We start from the raw sequence: 8,843 nt of genomic DNA on the forward strand, positions 1-8,843 counted from the left end.
TGTCTGACTTTCTAACCTACTTTTTAATTCATAGTTAATATTTGAATAGTATTTATACTGTCGTCAGGCACGAACTGCCCAGCTGTCTTATCTATATACAGAAGTTCCTTTTACGTATTCACACGATTTATTAAAATACTGCTAAAAACAATAAAGCGCTGCTTCAAACTTTTTAGGTCTCAGATTTTTGTTTCATGATCATTTGTCAATCTAATAGGCAAGTAGGTGATCAGCCTGTGCCGGACTCATGTCGATATTTTGGGTCTAAGGCGAGTCGATTTCCTCACGATGCTTTCCTTCACCGTTCGGGCGAATGTTAAATTCAAATTTTAGTCGTAGTTATAAGACACATCTACTTACTCAACAAAAGTCCCACGAAATTTAGTTTTTATCCACCCAAAAAAAAAAATCTCTACTTATTAACAATTATTTTTATTTTTAACTTTTAATTTAATTTAATTTACTATATACCCTTACACACGATTTTCATTACTTACACTGCTAACTTTAATAGTATTATTTTTTTATTTTTTTGCTACTGAGGCGCAAACTAGCTGCTGTGGTCTCTGGCAGAATGACCAGCGCTGTGGAACTTTCTGCTCATCAGCATAATGCTGAGCCAGGGCCAATTACAACCACAGCACACACACATCGCACACTTGAAGCGAACCGAATGGGAAAAGGGAAATTTTAATTTTTATTGTTTTTGATATGTCTTATTTTATTTTTTCTTTGAGTATTGTTATTTTGTGTGTTTATGTGTGTGTGTTTTCGTATGTATAAATATAAATATTATATATAATAAAGTTATGTCTATGTCTAAATGCGCACATAGAAAGTTCATTGGTGCACGGGGATTGCCTACGACCACAGGGATGAGAGTCGCACTCTGTAGCCACTAGGCCAACACTAGAAAAATACTAATCAGATGATTAAGGAATTCACAGCTGGTTGCATCGCACAAAGAATCGTAATACACCGAGGAAATGCTATGCTGTAGTGTGGGGGACCATGTCTTTTAAATATATTTAAGCGTTTTACTGGTCTATTTTAATGATAGTATATTATACCTATATTTCAAATATAGGTATATACTATACTATATAATTATATTATTTATATGTTATGTCATATGTTAAGATTTTTGTATTTATCATTTATAAACTATATGGTAGGGCATCATGGTCTAGATTTTTTTATATCGAACAGGGGGCAAACGGGCAGCAGGCTCACCGGATGTTAAGTGATTCGGACACTCTCAATGCCAGAGGGCTCGCGAGTGCGTTGCCGACCTTTTAAGAATTGATACACTGTTTCCTTGAAGGACCCTTAGTCAAATTGGTACGGAAATACTTCAGTGGGCAGCTCCACAAAGTGGTGCGGCAAAAACTGCTTTGAAAAACGCTCAGTTGTGTAACGGCGGACGTCGAGGTGATATTGATACAATCAATATTGGCATGTAATTATAATTTGTGTGGGGAGAAATGTTCGTCGAAATATATGAAGAAGTGTTGATGTTTATAAACAATGTTTTATAATCCATATGATTTGCATACCCGAAGAAATAGTACAAACTTGATTTGTTTAGTTAATTGATACGATGCTGAGTCATTAGTTCATTAAGTCGAAGATGCATTTAATTTGGTTTCATTAATATTGATTTGCCTATTTTTTGGAACAAAGAATCATTCGTTTATAAATATCTCTATCTATCCATCACACACTTCATAGATATGGATCTCTTAGGAGTAGATACTCTTGGGTCGTGGGTGCACAGGCGCTAATTAAAGATTTAAGCTGGCGCTTGGGAGATAGTACCGGTGTCCCCAGAGCTGGTGCTTTCCTCACTATACGAAATATCGAAATACAGCGAGGAAGTGCAGCCCTGCGATTCTGTAACTCACTTCACGAACATTGGCATTCTGATAAACAATAAAGTACAAGCTCCCACCTTTTCAGAATGCCAAATCATAAAATGACTGCTTCACGACTGATTTGAGAGCGACCGCCGATGCGAAAACCGCTGTGTGAGTTCGTGAAGTGAGTTACAGAATCGCAGGGCTGCCAGCGTAAATGGTACACTCACAGGGACCAAACTTTTAAATTTGTTTTAATTTTCTATTTATTCATATATTGTTTAAATGTGAATTTACGTCAAGATTCTATATACAAATAACTAGTAGTTTTTGCTACGAGACGTACATGGAACCCCTTTGATAGACATTCTTTTGAGCCAAACGTGATGGTCTTTGTGTGTGAGTAATCCCACATCAGTAAGAATCCTATCAATTATAACTTTCATCAAAAAAGGTTCAAAGTTCTCGCGTATATATCTATATATTTACATATAATATACAAAATATATATTATTTTCATCCTATTTTATTTTTTGCCGTCACTATCCAAGTTTAGCCATCTTTCAATCTCGGTCCATCGCTCTTTTGGTCTGCTTGTTTCTTAGTCCTTTTAGTCCATTCGGTTACCGGTTTTCTCCATCTGCCATCTGAATAACGGGCTACATGACCTGCCCATCTCCAACCGTAGGATTGCTCATCTATCTTGGTTTTCCTGCTGATACTTTCACTTTTCTGTTTGTCTTCCAAGAATACTTCGCCACATTTAACGCCAAATAAACGATTAATTCATTTATAGTTTAGTTAAACTAACCGTTGTTTAATCGCCATTTAACCTTTACAAATAACATGAACGTCAAAGTACCAGGTATGCATAACACCAATGGAGCACACTCGGCCTCAGTCGTGAAAGTGAGAGTTCGTTACGCAATCACTTGTGCCCGATTCATGCTGCCCTGGTGCATGTTTTTGTGCCGTAGGTGTATGTAGGCGTAACTTTGGTTATTAATTTAACACGTCAAAGTTCACACCGGCTTTAAATTTTCTGTTCAAGGCTGTTTTAATCTAATAGGTGCTAATAAAATTAATGTACAACTTATGTACAGATACACATAATAATAAACATTCAGGTCGTAAAAAGTATCACGCAAAATTCCGAACAACTAAATCTAGTGTTGACAATAAAATAAAAAATTAAAATAGGCTGTATTCGAGTTCTACATAATCAGGATTACATTAAGTCCATATCATGGTTAACATTATTACTCCCTATGATGGAGTGCAGCCTTGCGATTCTGTAACTCACTTTTCGAACACGCACAGCGGTTCTCGCAGATCGCATTCTGATATGGAGGGAGCTTGTAGTTTATTGTTTATCAGAATGCCAAATCGTAAAATGACTGCTTCACGACTGATTTGAGCGCGACCGCCGCTGCGAAAACCGCTGTGCGAGTTCGAAAAGTGAGTTACAGAATCGCAAGGCAGATTTCCAAATTCTTCCACATGTTTCTAATGTCTGTCATCCTCGCTACTATTTTCCTCCCACTGGCCCATTTAAGTAAGTTCATCTGTCACGCGGGAAATGTGACCAGCCCATTTCCATTTTAACTTTTTATGTTTATATGTATTACGCTGCTTTTAACTTAGTCTTGAGGTAATTAAAATATATTGGATAGTTTGAAAATTAATCAATTTAAAATTTAACATCTATTTCCATACTCTTATTCCTTATAAAAATCAAAGTGCAGTCGAATGACATCATCAATGCATCATTATGCAACTCCTACAACATATTGATTAATTTGCTAGCGGAGGTCGAAATTTGTTACCTAGTAAATTTAACTAAACGGTCAAAATGAATAACAGATGGTGAAGGACACCAAAAACTATCTGACCACGAATAGCTTGTCAAGAGGACCATACCATCATCATCCCTGTGCCAGCGTGGTATATTAAACAAAAAAAGGCGCTGCAACCTTTTCACATCCATTCATTTAGAGCCAATCCCTCATCAGTCCAAGCAGAAACTGCTGGCTCGTGAACCGATTAATTGACTACAAAACTCGGCACACTTATTTGTACACGAAGAAGAAAAAACTACTATCTTGTGACATCACTTATAGGAATATATTTCAAAGTGTTAGGATTCTATCCGTCCCGTTGATTTAAAGCCCCAAAACATCATCTTATGTATTATGAATTATCATATCTAGCTGCCTTTGGGCCTTTTCACACGTACCACAACCACACCACAACCACAGCCACACCACAACCACACCACGTAACTTCGTTTCGCCTTAGATACATACCAACATATGGAACTTTTTGCTATGTTACCCCTTAGAGACTGTTCGCGTTCACAACTACAGAAAAGGAACTGGTGTTAATTTTTGGTTGATGTTTATAGAACAGGGGGCAAACGGGCCGGAGGCTCATCTCACGTTAAGTGATACGCCCATGGACATTAAAGCCAGAGGGCTGCTTGCAAGTGCGTTGCTGCCCTTTTAAGAATTGGTACGCTCTTATAGATTATAGGTTTGTGGACTCGATTTCCACACTTATACTCTAATAGGTCCGTTGTACGTAAAGTCCTGGCTAACTAAGCCAGCCTAGCTCCTTTTAGAATCACAGAAGCGGGCTTCACGGAGCGACCTCACTGTTCCGAGGATTTCTGCAGAGCCTCGCATTCCAGGACTACGTGGGTGACATCATGAAGTGGGTGAAGTCATGTGGAACATGCTGTAATGGGTGCAGCTCTTTACAAACATTTGGTAAAACAAAAATCTTGGCGATTAAAAAGAGTGGCGGAGAGTTTATTGGCAGTTCTTCTCTTTGGCAGTAAATATAAAATTAGAAGCATTTAATATGTATTTCTTTTTTGACCTTCATAATAAGTGTACATTGAATTATATGAATAAATGATTTTGACTTTTGACTGATTCCTCTTGGTTCGGCAATGCTTCAGATAGCTGGTTCTACGCGCGGCAAAAACTGCCTTAAAACGCTCCGTTAAAACGAATACGGTTCTTCTCATTTTAGTCCGCAGTCGGTTGCGGTGACTGGGTTACCGGCGCGGGCGTTGCGTCACTGTTACCAACAACTTTCTGCTGTCGTTTGCCTACTTACCCACTCATTGAAACTTATGCGCAACTCATATCGGCACTTTTGATTAAACCAATACAGTGATATAAAGTTAATTGGTGACTTGGATTAATGGTTATAAAATATTTTAAGTCTGTTACAACTTATCTTTTACACATGTATATCTATATCTATTTATGTGCGGTCGGTAGCCTTTGAGGGAGGAGTATATTCATTAATTGGAGGTTGTATCTCCCAAGGATGACTCCCATCGGAAGTCGATTCCACACACACATTCGCAAAAGGATCTACACGTTTGATTTTAAAAACAGCTATTTAGCTAAATAAAGTTAGCTTTGACTTTTGTATCTTATATATAAAATTATCATGTCATCATCGAAACGGCTTGACCGATTTTTATCAAATTTTAAAAGCATATTCAGTAGGTCTGAGAATCGTCTACTGTCTATTTTTCATACCTCTGAGTGATAAGGGTTGTCCACCTCTAACATTTTATTTTCGTTTTTTGGACGAAATTTTACTTTTTATATTTTTTATAATGTACCACTAAAAAATGTACCCTAAATTGGGTTGTATGTACCCCAAATTTTCACCCCTCTACGATCAACCCCTATTTTTTATTTGTTAATTAAAATCTTATGACTCTGAGGTTCGCAGAAAAACCTAAATGTTTTCATTCCAGAAAAACGAACAATTTCTGGGGTAGCATAGCAAAATGTTCCATGTTGGTATGTACTAATCTGGTAGGCTAAGTAAAATCACATTTAGGAGAAACGAAGTTCGCGGGGGCAGCTAGTATAATATATCGACGTAGGAAAGCACATTTGCTGTAAGTAGACATATTGCAATTGTTCACCAGAGCCAAAAAACTTTATTAATTTCGGAAAAAAATTAATAGTGTCTGACCTATCCATGATATTGCTACCATTTTTGAAACATATATTTATTTAACTGCTAGTCACCATTTGCAATGTAAACTTTTTATCCAAAGTTACTATAAGTACGTGTTTGGCTAGTTACAGCAAACAGTTTTTTAAATCACAAACCTTTAAAACGCTGTAACTAAGGAAGAAAAATGAACGCGCGGAAATATTATCAATTTACAGGCGGTAAATATGCTGTATGCAGTAAATTTATGTATTTGGGTACTTTCAATTGCAATTCAACATGTAAGATTAGCTGTTTAGTGTTTATAATTATGATTAGATCTAGAAATGCAGTGGGTCATTTGGTAATGTAATGTTTGGTTGAAATAAAATGTCGTAAATGGTAAAAAAAAACTAAAACTGTAGGTTCCCTAAACTTGCTGTAAGTAAACAAATGTAAAAATCACACGCCGCTGAAATGCTGTAAGTAGCGTTAAGTTTATAAATGGGAAGAAGTAAGTATTTGTAAAGAAAAAAATGCAGTTTTTCTTTTGCTGTAAGTACAAAATGTCTGAAATGACTAGATTTTGGTCTACATACAACATTTAATCTTGCTAAAAAAAATATAAGTACGGGCGTTTTCAACGGCGTATGTAATTTTTTTTTCACCGTAGAGACACAGGACCCGGTTCATTCGATGCAGCTTTTTTTTCTGATTCTAATGGCAGGAAAAAGTCACTTTAGGTATTTTGTCTACTTACAGCAAATATGCTTTCCTACGTCGATATATTTGTCGTATAATATGACAAACGTGAAAAGTGGAGCAAGGAAGTACTAAACTGGTGACCAAGGTACAAGGAAAAGAGGAAGACCACTGAGAAGGTGGATATAACAAATTAGGAAAGGAAACAGGTTTGTGGAAGAGAGTGGCACAGTGCAAAGAGGAATGGCGAGATTCAGAGGAGGCCTTTGCCAAAAAAGGGCACACCTAAAAGAAAGAGATAGATATATAAATGTCTGTGAGTGTAAAAATCTAAAATAAAAGGCTTTTATTATTATGACAAACGTGCCAAAATGAGGTTCGCCTTTTAACCAGCGCGTTGCATCATTCCTCTCACTACCCCCACCACGGGTGGTTACTAGGTCTCACCGTCTATAAACGGTTTACTAGAACAAAGAATTCATCATGCTAATAATCCCCGATACCTTAATCTTGTAGACAATAGTCCAAATATATTTTTGTTAACCTATGGCTGTAAAAAACGAATTAAAAAAAACTAACCAAAAATAATCAAAGTCGATTTAAGTTGCTGTTCTGCACCGATTTTTTGGGCCAAACAATCGGATTCAAACTTTTAAGCTTCGATATAGTATTTTTGTATAGTATACACGCGATTTCTCTAAATTCACTTTTTTTATGTAATAGGAGGCTCACCTGATGGTAATACCGCCGCCCATGGGCACTCACATTACCAGAAGTCAAAAGTCAAGAATCATTTATTCATAGAGGTAACACATTGTACACTTGAACGTCAAAAAAGCAATATACATTAAATGCTTCTAATTTTACATTTACCGCCAGTTCTCAAATCAAGGGCGTAAAACGGAAGAGAAGAACTGGCAATAAAATCTCCGCCACTCTTTTTAATCGCCAAATTTTTGGTTTACTCGCTCGCATGTGCTGTTCATAAGTGTTCACTTAACTTATGAACAGTATTGTCCTAGTGGCTTCAGCGTGCGACTATTATCCTTGTGATCGTACATTCGATCCCCAGCAGCAATGGACTTTAACATTCGCTCGAACGGTGAAGGAAAACATCGTGAGGAAACCGGCTTGCCTTATACCCAAAAAATCGTCATGAGCCAGACAGGAGAATGATCACCTACTTGCGTATTAAATTGAAATGATCATGGAGCAGATACAGAAATATGAGGCTCAGAACGAAATAGGTTGTAGCGCCACTGCCAGTTCTCAGACCTAAAACGAGGACTGGCAATATACTTACCATCATATTTTGTTTTACGATATGTATGGAGCTAAACACAAAAACCTACCCACCTCAATATAAACGAATACGAATAGCCCTGCCCAAAGGGAAATAATCAAAAATTTCACGTTAGCCATTACTACAGCTATGGCGATGACTCTGAAACGCGCTTACAAAGATATTTCGAATAACGATATATAAAATGTTTCGACTTTAGGTACTGGGGCATTCCAGACACTGGTTAGACTTGAAGATATGTTGGCAGAACAGCAGCACCTACCTTCCTGCACCAGATATCAACATCAAAAGAGCGGAGATTTTTTGACAAAAAGTTACTTAGAAATAGTTTAAATTACGCGTCAAGTTGTTTGTCCGCTATGGACTCCTAATCAACTTAAGTGATTTCCATCAAATTTGCACACCGTGTGCAGTTTGATCTAACTTAAATGATAGAATAGCTTATATCTCAATTTATACCCGCAATATAATTTTATTGCTAATTATTTGTTTATTATTTGACACAATTCTAACAGATGGCGCTGTGTTGAAAGTACCAACGTTTCACATACACAACAATTTAATGGCATAGCCACCAAAAAGCATGGTGGTCCCCATGACTGGTGTTCTCCTTTCGTTTCCCTTGAATAGTTGACTATGTAATATAACAAAAACCTTAGCCACAGCAACGCTTGGCCGAGTCTGCTTATACTAAAACCCCGCTAGTAATTAAACATGATTTGGTCCAGTATTTCATTGTTATAAGTACCAGAGATATAAAAATCAAATATCACATAAACATCAGACACCTGAATTGGGTCATTTTATAGCATTTTTTGCACGTAAGAATGATTTGAAAGAAAATGTGAACAAAGCATATTTATCGATTTTCGTGCCGTTTTTTTCACATAGATGGCGTTGTTTGTCATTAAATACAGATACGAAATTTTCTCTTACGCAAATCTTTTTATAGAAAACAGAAAGGAATAAATGAGACAGTTTTGAAATAATTTTTTTTAAAAAATAATTAAACTTAC

The sequence above is a fragment of the Pieris napi genome, chromosome 20 (genome assembly GCF_905475465.1).
Source record: "Pieris napi chromosome 20, ilPieNapi1.2, whole genome shotgun sequence".
NCBI classification, from domain to species: Eukaryota; Metazoa; Arthropoda; class Insecta; order Lepidoptera; family Pieridae; genus Pieris; species Pieris napi.